Below are 25481 nucleotides of genomic sequence, written 5' to 3'. Positions count from 1 at the left end.
GGTGAAATCATAGTAATCTACTCTCTCACCCTCCTTTACCTCATAATGTAAACAGAGGGCGTTGGTACGACCCCCAAATAACGCATCCCGGGGCTCTAGACGTTCAGGAAAGTCCAAGGTTTCCATAAACCGTTGTACCCCCGCATCCTGTTGCTTCAGGGTCGTCCACTCGTGTTCCCAAATCACCAGCACGTTCAAACCATAGGTGTTTTTTAAAGTTTCAATTCGTTCCTGGAAATCATAGTACATATCACCGCAGAGTTTTTGTGTTACGGGGTTAAAGGTGTTTGGGTCGAAGCACTGAGGACAGCCATGGTAAATACAACCAGCAAACTCATAAGCGGTACGCCGCCCGGACACGTTGCTAAAACCGTCTAAGTAGTAAGGCCCCATTTTGACTTCCCCTTGATTTAAAGCATGTCTGATGAAGATGTTATCCCGGGCACTCAGGTATTCCAGCCACTGTATGGAGACAGTCGAAAAGTTATTTTGTCTAGCACGATAGTTGTCAGAAGTGGTGACCGCTATAGTGTTTTTCTGCAAGAAATTGGACCGATACATTTTCATGCAGAGAGACGCTATGGTCACACTTTGCAAAGGGTCGAGACCCGATGTGTTGATAACCTCGGCGCAGAAACGCACACAGGCTTCTTTAAGGATCACCACATCATTTTTACAATAAGCGGCCATCTCTTCTCGGAAATCAAAAACACCTCCCTTAACCGTATTGTACCATTTAAAGAATTCCTCCCTCTCATGAGACATCATAGTATCAACCCCATAATAAGAGGCGGGCGGGTAGGACCCTCGATAATTTTGAGTGTCCTTAGTATTAAAAAAATGGCAGAACCAACCTTTCTTCTGAGCCTCAAAACCCAGAGCCTTAGGCAAAGCGCTCAATTTCATGGGGAGGAAATTTAACGAGTCTATGTAACGTTAGTTGAAAGCTTCGTCGGTGAAACACATGATCTTGCTACCCTGAGCTATTATTTTTGGGGTCACCCCATTTTCCACCAGATACTTCATCAAAATGTAAGAATCATAACCCTTAGCATTGTGGGCAATAAATGTGTAATTGAGGTATTTTGGACCGCGATACCGCGTAAAGAAATCCCTGACACAACTCTCACCGCTAGCTGACCACTCACGATCCAACATGTCAATACAGTGTATATAATTAGCAACGTGGACCCCGTTTTCTTGCCGGCATTCAAAAGCAAAAAAGACATACCGGTTGTGCGGCGGCTCCTTTTTAACCGGCTGAATAAAGCACTGGTGTTCGGACCCCGGGGTTAAATCAGCATTACAGATCCTGCATCTCGGCTCCAGACATTTGTGTGGTTTAACCTCATGAAAACGGTACTGGAGGCAACACTGCGGGCAATATTTAGTTTGATCACAATAACTCCGTTTTTTAACCCCCTCAGCAGCGGCCCTCTGTACCTTATGCTCGGAAAAACAGAACGCTGAGAGACAAATCCTTAAGCAATCTTTACATCGGATGGTAGGGGCCAAACCCTTACGACATTGCGGATTGAAACAGACGTTACAGTAACCGTCACAGCGGTGCTTAAGCTTATCATTGAAGGCCTTATAACACCAATGACAAACATACGAACAACCCAAAAAAGCCGTCAAACTCTTTATTCCAAAGTAATGACTATCACTTAGGAAGAGAAACAGTGTCTGTGTATGGGTTTCAGGATGTGTCTGAAATTTCACAAATACTTCCTTTACCTCACAACGGTACCACACAACAATTTTTAAAGACAACAACTCCTCAAACTTGGTGATGTCTGAAAAGGCAACCATCTGTTGAGAGTTTAAGCCGGCCCTCTGATGAAGCATTAAAGCCTCTTGCAGAGCTTGGGGTTCAGGCATGTCGGGGGTGAGTAGTTTTATTAAACTGTAAGCAAAACAGAGCTTATTGTCCCCACTGGAACTCACCACTAATTGCCTGAGCTTGGTCCTAATTATGTCGTTCTTCAAGCATTTCGACAGTCTTCTAAGCGCCCCACCCTCAGGGTTACGAACCACATTCATTACCAGAGACAGACTTTCATCAGCTAAGATGGCTGCGTTACTTTGCAATAACGCTTCGATTTTAGCCAGACATCTAAATTATCTCCACTCAGCATTACAGATAGGTTGCTAAACAAATCATCCCCTCTGAGTTCTAACTGTACAACATCTCGAGGTCTGACCCTTTCAGCAACCTGTTCAAGCATTTTCTGCAAGGCCTCGTGTATGTTGACAAATATTTCTGCATAATTGTCACAATTTAAAAGTTCTGCAAAATTAAAACGCTGAATCATTTCAAAATTGTTATAGGCCGGTCTATCTATAATCACGGGATCACTGGTACTCTTGGACACATCATCATTTTGAACATAGCCTTCACCCCCTACATTCTCACAGAGCATGACCTCCACAGCCTTATCAGTCTCAGAACCCTCCACATTCCGAACACCCCCACTGCTGACATCTACAAAACCCCCTTTTTGAGGAGGCTCATTTAAAGCCTGTAAAAGTCCTTCAAAGATATCCAACCGGTTAATGTCAAGACCCTCCTCTATAGTGATGGCTGCTTCTGCCGCCATCCTGTGTTCTAATTGTCTCAAATCATTTATAATAGGGGCAGAATTTGGTCGGGGTAGCTCCTCCAAAGCCTCCACCATTTCAAACAAATCGGGGTGAACTAGGGGGTGAACCTCTATAAGCGCTACCGGTGGGAGGTGGTTATTTAGATCATTGACCATCTGTAACAGGTCGGGGTTCACCGGTAAGTCTGTTAATTCACATTCTATCGGTGGTAATTGGGGGTTATTTAAATTATTTATCATTTGTAATAGTTCCAGGTTCATTGGGACATCAGAGGAGTTCACAACAGGGCCGGGGATGTTCTCTCGGGAAGGTCTTTTTGGGGCCCTAGCTTGTTCATAATCCTTTAGTTTGTGAGTTCTTTTACCAAGTCAGGACATTTTTTAATTTATTTTTTATTTTTCCAACAACCCACAATAGTAAGGCGTTTTGTGTCTATTAAAACATTAAATACGGTACAATTCGTTAGTAAGGGTATTAATAAGGGTGTTTTGGCTCTCTATCACCAGGTTTTGCCCCACTAACACAAGTCTTTGATTTTGTAACAAAGTATGTAGCAACTCATGCCAACCTTCAGGAAGTAGCTCCGGGGGCTGGTGGCCTGGCTCAGCTTCAAAGGATGGTCGCTCCGGTAAATCTCAGTCGAAGGAGGCAGGGAGCGAGCGTATACTCATGGACGGAGACCAAGAAGGCCTTTGCGGTAACACCCTGGCCAAGCGCAGGGTACTGTTCCGCGTTTCTGTAGCCAAGAAACGGGTCTGGGGGGACGATGTTGAAACCAGGCCGTCGTTGGGTGGTGTGTCAGCCCTGACTGACGGCGACCCCTGAGGTTGTTGGATGCCTGTATTTGTTCCGCCCGACAATGCGGCGGGCTGAATCTGGGGTGTTGAATTACCCCCAGAAGGCTGTGGCCTGAGTAGATGTTGGGGGGTCTCCAAGACCACCGTGGGGGATCCTCTCGGTGATCTCACCGGGGAAGATGTTTGATCCCACTTAGACGGGGTAATTGTCCTCAATAGCTCATCCACAGAATGACTATCCCAAGAGTCTTGGGAAGAATAAAAATATACATTACATTTACATCTTTAAACGGCGACAGAAATCAAACTTAAAACAACATGTCCAGGACATTCAAAACCTTTAGCTTTTTTAGACCTTTGAAAATAGCCTTAGACATTCACTACAACGCCTTATTATTTACAGACAATATATTTATTAGGACTTGATAATAAATGTAAAACAGAGAAGCCGCTGTAAATAAACTGTTTTATTAAATGTTTCTTTAAAAACTGTAATATTGTTAATAAAACACACACACACACAACAACATTTCATTTTTAAACGAACCTTCCAAGTGTAAACGCTTCCTGATCCCGGGACTTCCTGTTTCACAAACGTTTTCACGATCTGTTTAAATATTAAATACAATGAACACCTTCAAGCCTTTTCCTACAACCACTTTAAAACAGAAGTATAATAGCGGGAGATAAGCCAAACAACTTACTAAACCCTTTCGGACGGCTTTACTTCCTAACCAGACGATATGGCAATCGGTCATTTCTAAACACGTTCCCCAGAAACAAGCCTAGACCTGTCCGGACTTCTAAAGATCTTTCCCAGAACCCCCCGCCCTACAGGAAACGGTCACCCATCGCTTAAATATTAGCCCTCAACGGGCAAACAAAGCCCTTTTAAAAACATTAAAGTTTGAAAGATCTTACTTACCTCCACAGAATAATCATTTCTTATGTTTTTCGGCTGGTTTAGCTTTTTGCACCGCTGTGAAGGTAAGAGACATGTTTAACCTTTAACCACACCGCTTTATAAAAAGCTTTAACCTCTTACAGGCTGCAGACATATACTCACAGCTATCAGATACCGGGGCTGAGGGCCATTGAGATTCTTGAAAGGTTACGGTTCTCGAAGGTAAAACGAAACAAGCCCTCGATGTGGAAGGCCTTTCGTTGTCTCGAACCACGTTTCTTAATACTGTTAGACAGGATAATTTTTTTTAAATTAACAAAACTGGACTCAAACATCTTACAGAAACGTTATACAAACAAACAGGGGTTTAGTTCTTACCCGGTCGGCAGACAGCCTGTCTAGGGACAACCACTTCTCTTGGTCGAGACATTAATCATAGGCCTTTCGATAGTTTCTGTGTAATTAAAGAGACCGGCATTAATATATATTAAAACGTTTTCATAACTCTAATGAGCCGCTTCAAAACCACACACACCCATACATAAGAACCCATGAGCGCAAACACAAAAATCTTACCGTCGTTGTTCCAGATGATCTCCTCAGCGTTGGGAATTAACTCCTGTTGACTGGCTGAAAAATAATTTCACAGAACTTAAAACAGATGTTATAGCCTTATTTACAATACATGCACACAACACGCTCTGAGTCAATGAAAATAATCTGAAGACTTGCCTAAAAACTCGTTTAAATCGAAGTCGCTGATGTTGTTTCCGGACATTGTTGATCTTTAGTCTTAAATCGAAAGGTCAGTATGAGTCTGTCGAGCTGAAGACCAGACCTTCATACTTATACTGATGGCCACATGCCGGATCTGCTTGTAAGGCATTGTTCTGGTCTGGCCTTTGTGCATCAAGACCTATAGTCAACAAACCACTAAGAATATTGCAGGCCTTTATAAGCGCTAAAAAACAACCTGAGCCAAGAAACTAACTATAAATATCTAAAATAACTAGCGCTTTTACAGTGATTTTTTTTTTTTTTTTAATAGCGATGCTTTGTTTGGTATTAAACAAGTCACAAACTACTCAGAACAGCGTTTATCCCCGCAAAAGAGATATTTGGGTTTATTTTACAAAGCTTATAAATTATATAGGTTAAAAGTATTCTGAATGTTTTGATACCACATGCCATACGTACTGTTGTCTGAGCCCACCCCCGCCACCCATGGTGTGAGTGATTTAGCCTTGAGTGTTGTGATCTATTTAGCATTGAGTGATCAGTTGTTTTTATTTTTTAAACGATTCCTTATCATCAGGGATTGAGACTGCTAAAATACCTTAAAAGCATATCCTTATCTTAAGTCTAACTCTTATGAGCTTTAAGACCCTAGAATGTATTTAAGTAAAACGACTGAACACATTATGTGAGAGATAAAATATAACCACAGCTTTTTTTTTTTTTTTTTACAAAAACAATTAACCTATACACACAAACACCCACACACACACCCTCTTTTTTAATTTTATTTTTTATTAAATTTGAGGGGAGAGACAGAGCCAGATACAGTGTGGATAACATAAGTACCCTATGCAAAACAGGCATTGTTAGGACCTGGGATCATAACAGACAACAGAACTTGTTGATCTTATAAAATGATTGGGCGAGAGAGAGAGAGAGACAGACAGAGACAGTGTGAATATGATAAACGCACTATTCAAAACTGGCATTGTTAAGACCTGGGACCATTACAGACAACAGAACTTGTTGATCTTATAACGGTTTAGATTTACTAAACCATTACATGTATATTTAAAAAAGACCCCCAACCACTACAGGAAGAGCCGACCCATTCACACTCTACAGTTGACCAACAAGAAAAACAAGAACAACAGGTTATGGGCGGCCTTGTTGTTCAGGGTTTTATGGGTGTACACTTTCTGACGGATATGACGTAGGAATAATTAAGGAAATAACTCTACCTAAAATCACGCCTCCCAATTATGACGTAGGAATATTAATAAGCTTAGGGCATACGTCATAACAAAATAGGCCGCGCCCATAAAACCCTACTATCTACTCATAAGAGTAACAGCAATGTCGCCGATCCTGCTACGGTCGTATTGTAACAGCAACAACATGTATCGATTTTAAAACTGTCAGTTCCAGCGCCTCGCAAAGCTACCCTTCTGTGATTGTTTGTTCTCAAGGTCAGGATTTCTTGACACTCCGAGGGATGGCCGGCCGCGTTACAGGGACAGATAACACGGCACTAGCACGCGTGCACCGCGGGTTGTTTCCGCCCGGTTTCGAACCAGGGACCTTTCGCGTGTGAGGCGAACGTGATAGCCACTACACTACGGAAACCGACCTGTCCTGGTGTTTCGAATGGCTCCCATCGAAGCCGGCTGGTAAAACGCGCACAGGCGTTTCCCGTGGGCCAGCCTGTGAGATAAAGGTTTCTATTTTCACTGACCTATTTTGCATTGCTCAAGGACACATCAGGACACTTTGGAAACTCTTTCAAAGGAAGAACGCCCTGAGCTATGACAAGACTTACACTTACCCCAACAAGGTGATGCTCAATGGCTTGTTCAAACAGCTGCTGCTCGTCTTGTGCCACCATCAGACAATCACAGAGCTATTGTGCCTTCTACACCTTACGGTAGCTTTACTTTAACAATAATAATGACGGCGACCACGACGACAAAAAGAAAAACAAGAACAACAACAACAACAACAACAACAATAACATCATCATCAGATTTTAATTAAAAGTGGCTACACCAGCGTTTACAATTTCAACCTGTCGACGGACGGACGCTCTGAGTCCAACAATTTCGGGAACTCCAATGAAGGAAAGCCACCTACCACCTCCGGGGAACCACGAGGGCAAGCAGGACGAAAAGGGCCGGCCCACAGCAGGCTCTTTCCGCCCGGTTTCAAACCGGGGACCTTTCGTGCGTTAGGCGAACGTGATAGCCACTACACTACGGAAACCAACCCGTCCTGGTGTTTCGAATAACTCCTATCGAAGCCGGCTGGTAAAATGCACACAGGCGTTTCCCGTGGGCCAGCCTGTGAGATAAAGGTTTCTATTTTCACTGACCTATTTTGCATTGCTCAAGGGCACATCAGGACACTTTGGAAACTCTTTCAAAGGAAGAACGCCCTGAGCAATGACAAGACTTACACTTACCCCAACAAGGTGATGCTCAATGGCTTGTTCAAACAGCTGCTGCTCGTCTTGTGCCACCATCAGACAATCACAGAGCTATTGTGCCTTCTACACCTTACGGTAGCAACAAATCTAACTACTGCTTTACTTTAACATTAATAATGACGGCGACTACGACGACAACAAGAACAACAACAACAACAACAACATCAACAAGAACAACAACAACATCATCATCATCATCAGATTTTAATTAAAAGTGGCTACACCAGCGTTTACAATTTCAACCTGTCGACGGACGGACGCTCTGAGTGCACCGATTTCGGGATACTTCGGAAACTCTTTCAAAGGCAGGACGCCCTGCGATCAGACAGTGCCTGCACTTAGCCCAACAAGGTGATGCTGAATGGCTTGTTCAAACGGCTGGTGGTCTTCCGTCACCACCAGACTATCAGAGCTATTTTGTGCCTTCAACTACATAAGAGTAACAGCAATGTCACCGATCCTGCTACGGTCGTATTGCAACAGCAACGACATGTATCGATTTTAAAAGTGTCAGTTCCAGCGCCTCGCAAAGCTACCCTTCTGCGATCATTTGTTCTCAAGGTCAGGATTTCTTGCCACTCCGAGGAAGAGAAAACGACGGCCGGCCATGGGGCAGAGAGATGAGGACGGGTAACACGGCACTGGCACGCGTGCACCGCGGGTTGTTTCCGCCAAGTTTCGAACCAGGGACTTTTCGCGTGTGAGGCGAACATGATAGCCACTACACTACAGAAACCAACCTGTCCTGGGGTTTCGATTGGCTCCCATCGAAGCAGGCTGGTAAAACGCGCACAGGCGTTTCCCGTGGGCCTGCCTGTGAGATAAAGGTTTCTATTTTCACTGACCTATATTGCATTGCTCAAGGGCACATCAGGACACTTTGGAAACTCTTTTAAAGGAAGAATGCCCTGAGCTATGACAAGACTTACACTTACCCCAACAAGGTGATGCTCAATGGCTTGTTCAAACAGCTGCTGCTCGTCTTGTGCCACCATCAGACAATCACAGAGCTATTGTGCCTTCTACACCTTACGGTAGCAACAAATCTAACTACTGCTTTACTTTAACAATAATAATGACGGCGATCACGATGACAACAAGAACAACAACAACAACATCATCATCATCATCATCATCAGATTTTAATTAAAAGTGGCTACACCAGCGTTTACAATTTCAACCTGTCGACGGACGGACGCTCTGAGAGCACCGATTTCGGGCACTCCAATGAAGAAAAGCTACCCACCGCCTCCGGGGAACCACGAGGGCAAACAGGACGAAAAGGGCCGGCCCACAGCAGGCTGTTTCCGCCCGGTTTCGAACCGGGGACCTTTCGCGTGTTAGGCGAACGTGATAACCGCTACACTACGGAAACTGACACCGCCACGTCTTGCTTCAAACGGTTACCGTTGAAGCCTGCTGGTAAAACGGGCTCAGGCATTTCAGGTCGGCTAGACTGTGAGATGGCGTCTGAAGTGCCGCGAAAGGATGCCATTTTCACAGACCTGTTTGGCATTGCTAAAGGGCACATCAGGACACTTCGGAAACTCTTTCAAAGGCAGGACGCCCTGCGCTCTGACAGTGCCTGCACTTAGCCCAACAAGGTGATGCTGAATGGCTTGTTCAAACGGCTGGTGGTCTTCCGTCACCACCAGACTATCAGAGCTATACTGCGCCTTCAACTACATAAGAGTAGATAGTAGGGTTTTTTGGGCGCGGCCTATTTTGTTATGACGTATGCCCTAAGCTTATTAATATTCCTACGTCATAATTGGGGGGCGTGATTTTAGGTAGAGTTATTTCCTTAATTATTCCTACGTCATATCCGTCAGAAAGTGTACACCCATAAAACCCTGAACATCAAGGCCACCCATAAATACCCCCACCCCTCTGAAGGCAACGCCCCGAAACTCTCCTCTCTATTTAAGAACCCGCGCTGCTTTTAGGCAATACCTCTTTAATTCTCAGCATCAGAAACATCCCGCTTCTTCAACATGTCCAGCGACATCAACATGAAACCCCGCAAGAAACAATCCCGGGCAAGGGTTCCTGTACTCACCAATTTGAAGATTGAATGCTCCTGGGTGTTGTTCTGGGGGGCTCGACGGGGTTACCGCTTTAAAAGGGATCCCAGCTATGTTGGAGTGGAGCTTTTTGCTTTGGGAGAGAAGGAGGGTACGTTGGAACCTTTTGAGACGGTAATTGAATACTCTTATGAGGACTGGTTGAAGGTGATGGCCTGGAGAGATCTGGGGCTTGTGGATAAGACTCTAGAAGGCTTGCAAGAGGGTCCAAGAGAATGCGAAATGGAGTCTCCGACTCAGGGTTTTGAAAGGTGTGAATGGGAAAGCTTGCAGAACTACGGTAGAGTGGTGAAGAGTCTATCTCTAACTACAGATCGTAAGGTTTTGTTTAGCAGTACCCTGATTACAAACCCTATTGAAGGGGGTGTGGAGGATCCAGAAAAACAGGTTACTGAAATTATGTTTAACGCCGTGGACTGGCCGTTCTTGAAAGAGGTCATAAACTGTATAAATGATGGTTTTGACATCTTGACCAAATGTTCGCAACTGGATTTGGTTAGAAGGAGAATATGCTGGATTATGGATTATATATCCCCCTTGAATGACGACGACGATGATAAAACAGACGACGTGTGGGGTTTTGGAGGGGGGTCTGACGGCTCAGGGGCTACTCTCTTCTAAGAGGGCGGTGTGTCGTGACGTAGTGAAGAGATAGGATAAAAGGCGCAACAATTCAATCATGGTTGAAAATTAAAGAGAATGTCTTACCTGAAAGCTGCGGACGTCGACAGGCTCTACAGGCCTCTTCAAACCCGGGATCACCCCTGGTTCTATTCCCCAGATTTTGTATACACTCTGGAACCCTTTGACTGCGGTTACTCTCCAAGACCTCAGACCCTGGACTGCTTCTGCAACTGGTTCTGTCATCAACACTCTGCAGCTAACCTGAGAGCGCTATTACACCATGTGCTTGACAGAAAAGTAGCCAACGCGAGCCTTTTCTCTACAGATTTAACCATCGATGAGGATCAACTTTCAAACCTGGAAAAGTTAATGGCTGCTGTAACAAAGACCGGGGGGTACGAACACTGGGATGAAGCGCTCAAGGGGGCCAAGAATGATATTAGGCCATTTCATCAACATCTGTATGACCTTTTACTGAGCATGTTTAATACACCTCTGTTTACTTTTAAAATAGGTCATATTGTTGTTTTATTTACATATGTAACTGAGGTGTGTGCCTAAAAGATAAAGAAACAGGTATATTTGTTGATATAGATCAAGTAACCAATCATCTGATTTCTTTTTGTCTGGACCGTAGAAAAAATTGTTGTGTATGTTATACTTTTCTCAAATGTCTAAAAAGGGGTATCTGCTCTCCTGAAGTTGAATAAAAAACCTTGTATAAAAACTTTGCGCATAGTGTGGGTCTGTGTGGTTATTTGACAGAATGACTCGGCAAGCTCCCCAAATGCAGGAACTATACTACAACCCAGCCAAGATTGGGGGTTTGGCGGGTAAGAAGGGTTTTCAAAGAGGACTCGCTGAGGCCGGAGTGAAGGTTAATGATGTGGTTGTTTCAGAATGGTTACGGGAACAAGACGCCTATACCTTACATAAACCTCTCAGGATTAACTTTAAAAGAAACCGCGTATATGCAACTGACATAGACTCACAATGGCAAATGGATCTAGTCGATATGTCAAATTTATCAAAACATAACAATGGTCACAAATTTATGTTGATGTGTATCGATGTGTTATCAAAATATGCCTGGGCTCGCATTCTACATAATAAAACAGGTCGGGCGGTGACAAGGGCCTTTGAGGATATATTGTCCCAGGGTCGATGTCCTAAAAAACTGCAGACTGATAAAGGAAAAGAGTTTCTCAACAGAGAATTTCAGAATCTACTGAAGAGACACAAAATACATCATTTCACCACCGGTAATGAGCTTAAGGCATCGGTAGTGGAGAGGTTTAACCGCACCATAAAGACCAAAATGTGGAGATATTTTACAGCGGTCAACACGTTCAAGTATTTTGATAAAGTTCAGGATTTTATCGATACTTACAACCAAGGGTATCACACCAGTATTAAAATGAAGCCTATAGATGTGGATCAAAGTAATTCTTTTAAGGTCTATAAAAAATTATACGGACCATTTATTAAGAAGGGAAAAACTACTTATAAGTTCAACATCTGTGATGTGGTTCGCGTTTCAAAGCTAAGGAGTACTTTTACAGTTACCAAACAGTTGGCTAGAGACCCCCCCGTGTACCGGTTAAAAGACTATGACGGGGAGAATATAGAAGGAACGTTTTACGAAGCCGAGTTACAAAAAATTATTGTGGGTAAAGACAGTGTATACAGAGTTGAAAAGATATTAGCTGAAAAAACCCAGAACCGGAAAAAATATGTGTTGATGAAATGGCTTGGATGGCCTGAAAAGTTCAATAGTTGGGTCCCGGAACAACAGGTTTGCGATATTCAATCCTTATAACAACATGCCCGCGGGTGTGTTGGGGGCATTACTTTCGATACTCAAGATCGAATCAGGAGGCTTCTACGTGACTCTACCCAGTAACGCCTCTCTCGATATATACCCTAAAAATGAAATATTTGGAATTTGGAAAATCTATAGATCTAAGGGGGTCGTGGGAAGTGGGGTTGGCGGAAATACAGTATCCTTACACTTGGGCTGTTTTACAAGATAAGGATGCCACTTTCGCCATTTTTGATGATGTTAAAAAGAGTCAATGGACATTCACGATACAAGGAGGTTATTATGACAATGTGGATAAAATATTAGATGAGATGCATAAACAGTTCTCAGAAGGCACCCCCAACATCAAGCTATATTACAACCCTATTAAAAACAGAGTGTACAAGGTGTCAAAACCAGGTATTAGCATTCAAACCAGCGGCCAACTGGGGCGTATATTAGGGTTCTATTCTGACACAGAGAGCAGGTTCTCAGAAGTGGTGTGGCTGCTTTTACACTCTTTATGTGTATACGGATATCATAACCCACCAGAGGGTCTGGGATAGTTATGTCCCCCTTTTGAGAAATGTACTTATTAAAGGTAAAAGCAATGACATGGTCACAATTACTTATGACAAACCACACTACGTACCAGTCTCAATGACCCACTTTGACAACATCACGATCGAAGTAAAATCGGATCAGAATATCAACGTACCCTTCCGCTTCGGTAAAGTTAATGTCAAACTACATTTTCGACCCCTGAAACAGTGTGTACATTATTAAAATGGCTACCTCGAGGGGTTATGTAGATCCTAGCGCCTATGTGGATTATTACAAGATGCAAGATGGAACGGCTTGCCCGGTTTTGTAGGAGCCCCCACAATGTATGGCGCCGGTCTAGGAGGACTCTTTCGTGGTCTCTTTAGAATGGCCGTACCCCTGCTTAAGAGAGGCTTTGCTATAGCCAGACCCCACTTGAAATCAGCGGCTAAAAATATTGTTAGTGACGTGTTCACCAATGTTATGAACCGGGCAGCTAGCCATGAGCATCAGGAGGGTTCGGGTCTCATGGTAATGGCGAGGAGGGGGGGTAAAAGAAGAAACAGCATGTGTCCACCAGGGCGACGAAGATCCGTGGCTAACAAAAAACGAAGAATCTCTCATTCTCCAACATATCGTGGAAACACTCGGAGAAGGAAGCAGCACAAGAAAAAACCTGCAAAAAGAAAGTCTCAAAGAAAGAAAAATAGAGCCTCAGGATACATCTTTTAAACATGTCTTTTTTCCACAGTCTATCGGAAGTATGCGTCAAATCAGAACTGGATCTGTTTACAGTTCCATACACTCAAACGAGTATAGATAAGATCATATATGTAGAGATTCCCCCTCTATCTGCAATTTCAAACACGGCCCCTCTGGAGTTTTTTATAGCTGGCAATGGCGAGGATTATACTGATTTGAATAACACATTTATTTTAATGAACTGTAAAGTGACTGATTAGGATGGCGATGCAATCGAGAAGACGGCCATCGCTGGGGTCATCAATTACCCGGTGGCCACCATGTTTTCACAGGTGGATGTGACCCTAAGAGATCGGCTCATTAGTCAAAGCAGCAATACTTACCCCTATAGAGCCATGATGGAGTGTAAACTTAATTATAGTGAGGAGACCCTAAGCAAACAGTTCAGCCCCGGCCTTTTCTTCAAAGACATCTCGGAAGCTATGGACGACAAGGATCCAGAGGGACTCAATAAGGGTTTGCAAAAAAGAACTGCCTCTTCAACAGAAGGGAGGACCTTTGAGCTAATGGGGCATATCCATGCAGACATATTTTTCCAAGAAAAACTCATGCTCAACGGGGTAGACATAAAAATTAAAATGATCCGTAGTAAAAGTGCTTTTTGTCTGATGACCCCTGATACGGAAAAATATAAACTGACCATATTATCGGCCTCGCTGTTTGTGAAAAAAGTGTCCGTCTCCCCGGCGGTTAAACTAGGACACGCGCAGGCGTTAATGACGGCAAACGCCGAGTACCCGATCGAAAGAGTCTATATGAAAGTCCACAGTATCCCCGCAGGGACACGGGTGATGAACCAGGAAAATCTGTTTCTAGGACAGCTCCCAAAACAGGTTATTATAGGTCTTGTGGATAATGATGCATTTACCGGGGTTTACAACAAGAACCCCTTTAACTTTAAACATTATAACGTGGAATTTATAGTATTGTACGTCGATGGTGTGCAGGTTCCATCCAGACCTTTTCAACCTGACTTTGAAAACGGCAATGCGGTTCGTGAATATTACAGTCTAGTACTGGCTAAGGGTCGCCATCTCAAGGATCAAACTCTGCTGATCGATCGCCGGGAATACTGCAGCGGTTACACCCTGTACGGTTTCAACCTGGCCCCTGACGAAGAGTGTGGACAACATTTTTCACTGATGAAGACGGGCAATATGCGTTTGGAGATGCGTTTCAAGCAGCCTCTACCACGCACTGTAAATATGGTCGTGTATGCTGTGTTTGACAACATTATTGAGGTGCATCAGAGGAGAAACGTTCTGTATGATTATTATTAAAATGAACACCAGAGAGCTCAACCACATCATGAATGCCCTGGCCGGCTCACGGAAACTGTTTCAAGGAGTCTACGCCTGCGATCAGCTGCCTAAATTTAAGATCAAGAATTTACCTGCAATGTACATAATCAACACACACCCTAAAAATATGCCCGGAGAACATTGGCTGGTTATTTATCTAAGGGAGGACCAACGTGGTGAATTTTTTGATTCCTATGGAAACCCCCCAGATTTCAGACCTTTCCCTCGGAAGATCAATAACTTTCTGCTCAACAACTGTCAAGAAACCATTTACAGCTGTCGTCAAGTACAAAGTCTTCAGACCTTCACTTGTGGTCAACACTGTGTGTTTTTCTTATATAATAGATCTAAAGGAAGGTCATACCCCGATATTATGGCCTTGTACAGTGAGGATTTAGGCCAAAATGATAAAAAAGTGGCAGAGTTTGTCAGGACACTGTGGACCCCCCCTTATAACACAATGACTTACGACCCTAGCCAGCCATGTATACAGATGGGGTGTTCTTGTGAGGATTTTAATAGATGTCATGCGTGTTAAGGTGAAAAAATAATGAAAACAGCCTTTTAATCATTAGTTTTGTTTTTATTCAACACAATTCTTATACAAAGCAGGGGTTATGTTATAAATAAATGTACAACATTTGAAAATAAAAAAAATAAAATAAAAAATTGTTTGTCGGGTCATTATTTACAGGGGAGACAAATAAAAACATGAGATTAATAAGCTTCCCAACGATGGATAGATCCTGAGGATGGTCGCTCAGCACGGTCAGAGTAATGAGATATCGGAGTCAGATCAGGCTCCACCTCTTTACACAGACGGATTTTTTGTCGCGTTTCCTGGTTAGGAACTGTGGATTGGGGCATGTTCAGACAGGCCATCGCCTGTAGGAAAGCATTCCAGCCTACAGGTCGGCGACTATCGGGTACCTTATTAGTGCTAGTGACACTCTTCAACAAATCAAACATGTGTGAACCTTTGATCAGTTGTCCTTTAAAAACAAATTCACCCTGTTCATTCCAAGCCGTTACCCGCGGTTTCTGAAGCATTTTGTGCAGGATATATTCTGCATGTCTTTTGCTTCTGGCCGGCATGTTTCTCAAAACATCCGTTACAACATCTCCCTCTGAACTCTCAACAGGTTCGGTCACCGCAACATCTTTATCAACCGTTCCCCCCGCATCAGCCCCAGAACCATTTTCTTGAGAGGCCATGGTTAAAGTTAAAATGTTTTGATCTTTTTCACCCTGTCTAACCAGACGGAGGTAGCGCTGTAACGTGTTGGTATACAACTGGGCTTTGGAATACTGATTTAAATCGGCCCTGGCCTGTATAGCTTTCATTTCAGAGTCCAGGTTGTTTTCGGCCGTTTGTCTAATGGGCTCTGGCCCGACAACATTTTTTCTCAGTTTCTCAAGCTGCTCCTGAGGGATCAAAAAAATTTTCTGAGCATATTCCATTATTAACCCACTCTGGAAGCTAGAAGACTGGTTAGGAAAGGCACGGCTATGCTCAACAGCGGTCCTATAAAACCCCCGGTTTGATTAATCTTCTTTCTTTTTCTTTTAATAGAATACTTCTTATTAGCGATGATCTTGATAACCGCTTTTTGTTTTTTGAGTTTAGAATGTTGAGAAGGGGTTAGGGGTATATTACCGCGTAAGATGTTAAAAGCTATTTCACACAGGGTCTCGATCAAATCCGAGGGGGCCCCTGCCAGCACAGCTTTCCTATGGCGCGGGCTCCCCTCAAATAACATTTGCAAAAGCGGCAGATTTCTTTTAATCCGAACAGACATTCTTATTTATTTCCTTTTCTTTAGCACATACACTGCCGGCCAATCGGGCGGGCACAAACCTGTTCTGAGGCGAAAGTCTTCTGGGGTTTGTGCTTTTAAGTCCGCAATCAAGTACCCGTAGGGTTTTTTGGAGGCATCCTCAAATGCCTCCAAAAAGAACTTGGTCTGGTTAGGGTACATTTGACGAGCCAAGACGGTGACCTGTAGTTTATCTCTGGGGTATTTAAAAATAATTATATAATTGGCATTTAAATTAATAGTGCGGCTTTTTTTACCTTGAAAAAATAGATTTTGAACTAAATAAATAATACTTAAATTCCTATGATGAGTGTACTTTGTGAAAGCTTTTTCCACTTCACTGTTGTCACCGGCCTGCTCCATCAGGTCATCAAGGATCACTAGATTAGTTTGACCGGGCGGGAACAAGTCATCGTCACACAACGAGGCGGGGAGACCTTGCACAAATTTCAGATTTTTTTTCGAAGCCAAATCATCGTAGAGAGGTTGCCAGCAAGAGTAACGCCACACTATGTTGTCAAGAGCTTGGGACACGGTTGCGTCCACATCTTCTATGATGTTCTTTATAAGATAGCTCTTCCCCGAATTGGAGGGACCGGCTATAATACAGGAGAAAGGGTGTTGAAGTCTGTTATCAAAACCACCGCTAATATCCATAAGGCAGAGTGGTATAATCAGTCTTCAAGACTCTTTTATTGTACACCACCCTGAACCGTTTGTTTAGTGATCTATTTTCCAACGTGTACCCCTTTTTATTGCGATAGATCTGATTTCCGGCTGTAATAATCTCACGAGGAGGCGCGTCTTTCTCGGTTACAAAACTTTCTACCAGGGTCGTCAGAGACTTGATGTTAATGAGCTTGTTGTTACAATGTTTCAGAGTGAAACCCTTAACTTTCATACAGGTCTTACCCGCAGCCGTTCTGTATGCGTAAGTCTTAGGACCCCCTGAAACAAACTCCACTATGTGGTCCTGAGGATCTAGTTCGCTCGTTAACTCCCCAAGGTAGTCCCCGAGGGGAGGGACCCAATCCCCTGGCCTGGTGACAAAGATTACAGAGTCAGTATCATGATAGAGCGTGCGTTCCTGCAACTGATCCATTAAGTTGTACAGTTCAAGCCGGGCGTAAGCCGTGGTAAAAACCGCTATGAAAACATTAACGTTCCCCTGTTTGGTGGGGAAATCTTTAGGGGCCCTCCACTGGACCTGTGCCACGTGGTCATTTAAGAATTGAAAGTGTGATACTGCATGTTGTTTGGAAAACATAAATTCTATAAACTGTTCAGGGGTTTTAATCAAGGTTGTGTTTAGACGGTAATTTCTTTCCCCAAACTTACCCCACAGACTGTTTAAAATCAGTTTGGACATTTGTCTCTTGGCGGGGTTTACAGTTATGTTCCCCGGCTCTAGACGGATCCCTTCCTTTTCAAAATATTGCTGAACGTATCGCTCTTTGGCCGCGGAGTCAACACACCATGAGGGATAGCCCGATGCCTCCTGTTTCCCTTTCAGATGGGTCATAATGTAATCAGCAAAAAGAGTATCAGGTTTTTCAGAAAAATGCCAAACCTCATACACCTTACCGACTCTGTAACCTTTCTCCACCGCCTTGTCAAGCTCAATGCTACACCAGACACCCGTCAGCGCTCTCTCTTCATCACTGTGCAGACAAGAGGTAGTTTGATTTTCAGTTTCCACACACGTTCTACACAGAGGGAACATCAATTTTCCCGAACACCTGTAAGGCAACACGGGTAAGAACAGCTCGCGAGGAGGGTACATGGTGACTTTGATCAAACCAAAGTAATGTCCGATTTCGAGAAAGTCACGATAAACAATGGTTGGACGCCCCACCGGGTACATTTTGGTCTTGTTGACATAAGGGTACAGACTGGTGAAATCATAGTAATCTACTCTCTCACCCTCCTTTACCTCATAATGTAAACAGAGGGCGTTGGTACGACCCCCAAATAACGCATCCCGGGGCTCTAGACGTTCAGGAAAGTCCAAGGTTTCCATAAACCGTTGTACCCCCGCATCCTGTTGCTTCAGGGTCGTCCACTCGTGTTCCCAAATCACCAGCACGTTCAAACCATAGGTGTTTTTTAAAGTTTCAATTCGTTCCTGGAAATCATAGTACATATCACCGCAGAGTTTTTGTGTTACGGGGTTAAAGGTGTTTGGGTCGAAGCACTGAGGACAGCCATGGTAAATACAACCAGCAAACTCATAAGCGGTACGCCGCCCGGACACGTTGCTAAAACCGTCTAAGTAGTAAGGCCCCATTTTGACTTCCCCTTGATTTAAAGCATGTCTGATGAAGATGTTATCCCGGGCACTCAGGTATTCCAGCCACTGTATGGAGACAGTCGAAAAGTTCTTTTGTCTAGCACGATAGTTGTCAGAAGTGGTGACCGCTATAGTGTTTTTCTGCAAGAAATTGGACCGATACATTTTCATGCAGAGAGACGCTATGGTCACACTTTGCAAAGGGTCGAGACCCGATGTGTTGATAACCTCGGCGCAGAAACGCACACAGGCTTCTTTAAGGATCACCACATCATTTTTACAATAAGCGGCCATCTCTTCTCGGAAATCAAAAACACCTCCCTTAACCGTATTGTACCATTTAAAGAATTCCTCCCTCTCATGAGACATCATAGTATCAACCCCATAATAAGAGGCGGGCGGGTAGGACCCTCGATAATTTTGAGTGTCCTTAGTATTAAAAAAATGGCAGAACCAACCTTTCTTCTGAGCCTCAAAACCCAGAGCCTTAGGCAAAGCGCTCAATTTCATGGGGAGGAAATTTAACGAGTCTATGTAACGTTAGTTGAAAGCTTCGTCGGTGAAACACATGATCTTGCTACCCTGAGCTATTATTTTTGGGGTCACCCCATTTTCCACCAGATACTTCATCAAAATGTAAGAATCATAACCCTTAGCATTGTGGGCAATAAATGTGTAATTGAGGTATTTTGGACCGCGATACCGCGTAATGATTTCCCTGACACAACTCTCACCGCTAGCTGACCACTCACGATCCAACATGTCAATACAGTGTATATAATTAGCAACGTGGACCCCGTTTTCTTGCCGGCATTCAAAAGCAAAAAAGACATACCGGTTGTGCGGCGGCTCCTTTTTAACCGGCTGAATAAAGCACTGGTGTTCGGACCCCGGGGTTAAATCAGCATTACAGATCCTGCATCTCGGCTCCAGACATTTGTGTGGTTTAACCTCATGAAAACGGTACTGGAGGCAACACTGCGGGCAATATTTAGTTTGATCACAATAACTCAGTTTTTTAACCCCCTCAGCAGCGGCCCTCTGTACCTTATGCTCGGAAAAACAGAACGCAGAGAGACAAATCCTTAAGCAATCTTTTCATCGGATGGTAGGGGCCAAACCCTTACAACATTGGGGATTGAATCAGACGTTACAGTAACCGTCACAGCGGTGCTTAAGCTTATCATTGAAGGCCTTATAACAACAATGACAAACATACGAACAACCCAAAAAAGCCGTCAAACTCTTTATTCCAAAGTAATGACTATCACTTAGGAAGAGAAACAGTGTCTGTGTATGGGTTTCAGGATGTGTCTGAAATTTCACAAATACTTCCTTTACCTCACAATGGTACCACACAACAATTTTTAAAGACAACAACTCCTCAAACTTGGTGATGTCTGAAAAGGCAACCATCTGTTGAGAGTTTAAGCCGGCCCTCTGATGAAGCATTAAAGCCTCTTGCAGAGCTTGGGGTTCAGGCATGTCGGGGGTGAGTAATTTTATTAAACTGTAAGCAAAACAGAGCTTATTGTCCCCACTGGAACTCACCACTAATTGCCTGAGCTTGGTCCTAATTATGTCGTTCTTCAAGCATTTCGACAGACTTCTAAGCACCCCACCCTCAGGGTTACGAACCACATTCATTACCAGAGACAGACTTTCATCAGCTATGATGGCTGCGTTACTTTGCAATAATGCTTCGATTTTAGCCAGACGTCTAAATTATCTCCACTCAGCATTACAGATAGGTTGCTAAACAAATCATCCCCTCTGAGTTCTAACTGTACAACATCTCGAGGTCTGACCCTTTCAGCAACCTGTTCAAGCATTTTCTGCAAGGCCTCGTATATGTTGACAAATATTTCTGCATAATTGTCACAATTTAAAAGTTCTGCAAAATTAAAACGCTGAATCATTTCAAAATTGTTATAGGCCGGTCTATCTATAATCACGGGATCACTGGTACTCTTGGACACATCATCATTTTGAACAAAGCCTTCACCCCCTACATTCTCACAGAGCATGTCCTCCACAGCCTTATCAGTCCCAGAACCCTCCAAATTCCGAACACCCCCACTGCTGACATCTACAAAACCCCCTTTTTGAGGAGGCTCATTTAAAGCCTGTAAAAGTCCTTCAAAGATATCCAACCGGTTAATGTCAAGACCCTCCTCTATAGTGATGGCTGCTTCTGCCGCCATCCTGTGTTCTAATTGTCTCAAATCATTTATAATAGGGGCAGAATTTGGTCGGGGTAGCTCCTCCAAAGCCTCCACCATTTCAAACAAATCGGGGTGAACTAGGGGGTGAACCTCTATAAGCGCTACCGGTGGGAGGTGGTTATTTAGATCATTGACCATCTGTAACAGGTCGGGGTTCACCGGTAAGTCTGTTAATTCACATTCTATCGGTGGTAATTGGGGGTTATTTAAATCATTTATCATTTGTAATAGTTCCAGGTTCATTGGGACATCAGAGGAGTTCACAACAGGGCCGGGGATGTTCTCTCGGGAAGGTCTTTTTGGGGCCCTAGCTTGTTCATAATCCTTTAGTTTGTGAGTTCTTTTACCAAGTCAGGACATTTTTTAATTTATTTTTTATTTTTCCAACAACACACAATAGTAAGGCGTTTTGTGTCTATTAAAACATTAAATACGGTACAATTCGTTAGTAAGGGTATTAATAAGGGTGTTTTGGCTCTCTATCAGCAGGTTTTGCCCCACTAACACAAGTCTTTGATTTTGTAACAAAGTATGTAGCAACTCATGCCGACCTTCAGGAAGAAGCTCCGGGGGCTGGTGGCCTGGCTCAGCTTCAAAGGATGGTCGCTCCGGTAAATCTCGGTCGAAGGAGGTAAGGAGCGAGTGTATACTCATTGACGGAGACCAAGAAGGCCTTTGCGGTGACACCCTGGCCAAGCGCGGGGTACTGTTCCGCGTTTCTGTAGCCAAGAAACGGGTCTGGGGGGACGATGTTGAAACCAGGCCGTCGTTGGGTGGTGTGTCAGCCCTGACTGACGGCGACCCCTGAGGTTGTTGGATGCCTGTATTTGTTCCGCCCGACAATGCGGCGGGCTGAATCTGGGGTGTAGAATTACCCCCAGAAGGCTGTGGCCTGAGTAGATGTTGGGGGGTCTCCAAGACCACCGTGGGGGATCCTCTCGGTGATCTCACCGGGAAAGATGTTTGATCCCACTTAGACGGGGTAATTGTCCTCAATAGCTCATCCACAGAATGACTATCCCAAGAGTCTTGGGAAGAATAAAAATATACATTACATTTACATCTTTAAACGGCGACAGAAATCAAACTTAAAACAACATGTCCAGGACATTCAAAACCTTTAGCTTTTTTAGACCTTTGAAAATAGCCTTAGACATTCACTACAACGCCTTATTATTTACAGACAATATATTTATTAGGACTTGATAATAAATGTAAAACAGAGAAGCCGCTGTAAATAAACTGTTTCTTAAATGTTTCTTTAAAAACTGTAATATTGTTAATAAAACACACACACACACAACAACATTTCATTTTTAAACGAACCTTCCAAGTGTAAACGCTTCCTGATCCCGGGACTTCCTGTTTCACAAACGTTTTCACGATCTGTTTAAATATTAAATACAATGAACACCTTCAAGCCTTTTCCTACAACGACTTTAAAACAGAAGTATAATAGCGGGAGATAAGCCAAACAACTTACTAAACCCTTTCGGACGGCTTTACTTCCTAACCAGACGGTACGGCAATCGGTCATTTCTAAACACGTTCCCCAGAAACAAGCCTAGACCTGTCCGGACTTCTAAAGATCTTTCCCAGAACCCCCCGCCCTACAGGAAACGGTCACCCATCGCTTAAATATTAGCCCTCAACGGGCAAACAAAGCCCTTTTAAAAACATTAAAGTTTGAAAGATCTTACTTACCTCCACAGAATAATCGTTTCTTATGTTTTTCGGCTGGTTTAGCTTTTTGCACCGCTGTGAAGGTAAGAGACATGTTTAACCTTTAACCACACCGCTTTATAAAAAGCTTTAACCTCTTACAGGCTGCAGATATATACTCACAGCTATCAGATACCGGGGCTGACGGCCTTTCAGATTCTTGAAAGGTTACGGTTCTCGAAGGTAAAACGAAACAAGCCCTCGATGTGGAAGGCCTTTCGTTGTCTCGAACCACGTTTCTTAATACTGTTAGACAGGATAATTTTTTTAAATTAACAAAACTGGACTCAAACATCTTACAGAAACGTTATACAAACAAACAGGGGTTTAGTTCTTACCCGGTCGGCAGACAGCCTGTCTAGGGACAACCACTTCTCTTGGTCGATCCTCGGAGACATTAATCACAGGCCTTTCGATAGTTTCTGTGTAATTAAAGAGACCGGCATTAATATATATTAAAACGTTTTCATAACTCTAATGAGCCGCTTCAAAACCACACACACCCATGCATAAGAACCCATGAGCGCAAACACAAAAATCTTACCGTCGTTGTTCCAGATGATCTCCTCAGCGTTGGGAATTAACTCCTGTTGACTGGCTGAAAAATAATTTTACAGAACTTAAAACAGATGTTATAGCCTTATTTACAATACATGCACACAACACGCTCTGAGTCAATGAAAATAATCTGAAGACTTGCCTAAAAACTCGTTTAAATCGAATCGCTGATGTTGTTTCCAGACATTGTTGATCTTTAGTCTTAAATCGAAAGGTCAGTATGAGTCTGTCGAGCTGAAGACCAGACCTTCATACTTATAATGATGGCCACATGCCGGATCTGCTTGTAAGGCATTGTTCTGGTCTGGCCTTTGTGCCACCCTGTTACCAATTAACATATCAAAACCAACCAATAAAATGACACTGCATCAAATTTCAAATAGAAACCAAGATGGAGACGATCTCTCTCCTCTCTACTCTAAACTTTTATTAGAACCTTTTGGTCTCTCAAAAAAACATTTTTAAGCATCAAGACCTATAGTCAACAACCACTAAGAATATTTCAGGCCTTTATAAGCGCTAAAAAACAACCTGAGCCTAGAAAATAACTATAAAGATCAAAAATAACTAGCGCTTTTACAGTGATTTTTTTTTTTTTTTTTATAGCGATGCTTTGTTTGGTATTAAACAAGTCACAAACTACTCAGAACAGCGTTTATCCCCGCAAAAGAGATATTTGGGTTTATTTTACAAAGCTTATAAATTATATAGGTTAAAAGTATTCTGAATGTTTTGATACCACACGCCATACCTATTGTTGTCTGAGCACACCCCCGCCCCCCATGGTGTGAGTGATTTAGCCTTGAGTGTTGTGATCTATTTAGCATTGAGTGATCAGTTGTTTTCATTTTTTAAACGATTCCTTATCATCAGGGATTGAGACTGCTAAAATACCTTAAAAGCATATCCTTATCTTAAGTCTAACTCTTATGAGCTTTAAGACCCTAGAATGTATTTAAGTAAAACGACTGAACACATTATGTGAGAGATAAAACATAACCACAGCTTTTTTTTTTTTTTTTTTACAAAAACAATTAACCTATACACACAAACACCCACACACACACCCTCTTTTTTAATTTAATTTTTAATTAAATTTGAGGAGAGAGACAGAGCCAGATACAGTGTGGATAACATAAGTACCCTATGCAAAACAGGCATTGTTAGGACCTGGGATCATAACAGACAACAGAACTTGTTGAATTTTATAAAATGATTGGGCGAGAGAGAGAGAAAGACAGACAGAGACAGTGTGAATATGATAAACGCACAATTCAAAATTGGCATTGTTAAGACCTGGGACCATTACAGACAACAGAACTTGTTGATCTTATAACGGTTTAGATTTACTAAACCATTAAATGTATATTTAAAAAAGACCCCCAACCACTACAGGAAGAGCCGACCCATTCACACTCTACAGTTGACCAACAAGAACAACAAGAACAACAGGTTATGGGCGGCCTTGTTGTTCAGGGTTTTATGGGTGTACACTTTCTGACGGATATGACGTAGGAATAATTAAGGAAATAACTCTACCTAAAATCACGCCCCCCAATTATGACGTAGGAATATTAATAAGCTTAGGGCATACGTCATAACAAAATAGGCCGCGCCCAAAAAACCCAACTATCTACTCATAAGAGTAACAGCAATGTCGCCGATCCTGCTACGGTCGTATTGTAACAGCAACAACATGTATCGATTTTAAAAGTGTCAGTTCCAGCGCCTCGCAAAGCTACCCTTCTGTGATCGTTTGTTCTCTAGGTCAGGCTTTCTTGACACTCCGAGGAAGAGAAAACCCGTGGCCCGTGGGCCAGCCTGTGAGATAAAGGTTTCTATTTTCACTGACCTATTTTGCATTGCTCAAGGGCAAGAGGATCCAGAAAAACAGGTTACTGAAATGATGTTTGACGCCGTGGACTGGCCGTTCTTGAAAGAGGTCATAAACTGTATAAATGATGGATTTGACATCTTGACCAAATGTTCGCAACTGGATTTGGTTAGAAGGAGAATATGCTGGATTATGGATTATATATCCCCCTTGAATGACGACGACGATGATAAAACAGACGACGTGTGGGGTTTTGGAGGGGGGTCTGACGGCTCAGGGGCTACTCTCTTCTAAGAGGGCGGTGTGTCATGACGTAGTGAAGAGATAGGATAAAAGGCGCAACAATTCAATCATGGTTTAAAATTAAAGAGAATGTCTTACCCGAAAGCTGCGGA

At 43.2% G+C, this 25481-nt stretch overlaps 2 non-coding genes across 2 annotated transcripts; both read right to left on the bottom strand.

The window, feature by feature from the left end:
• Positions 1–6596: 6596 nt before the first annotated feature.
• On the bottom strand, positions 6597–6669 carry trnav-cac (transfer RNA valine (anticodon CAC)). Its single transcript has one exon. It is a non-coding gene; the product is annotated as a tRNA-Val (tRNA).
• A 2158-nt stretch (positions 6670–8827) lies between these two features.
• On the bottom strand, positions 8828–8900 carry trnav-aac (transfer RNA valine (anticodon AAC)). The gene has a single exon. It is a non-coding gene; the product is annotated as a tRNA-Val (tRNA).
• Between the last annotated feature and the right edge of the window lie 16581 nt (positions 8901–25481).

The sequence above is a fragment of the Amia ocellicauda genome, assembly GCF_036373705.1.
Source record: "Amia ocellicauda isolate fAmiCal2 chromosome 11 unlocalized genomic scaffold, fAmiCal2.hap1 SUPER_11_unloc_6, whole genome shotgun sequence".
In the NCBI taxonomy this organism is placed as follows: Eukaryota; Metazoa; Chordata; class Actinopteri; order Amiiformes; family Amiidae; genus Amia; species Amia ocellicauda.
Note: the sequence above shows the minus strand (reverse complement) of the source record. Positions and strands in the feature narration are given on the sequence as shown.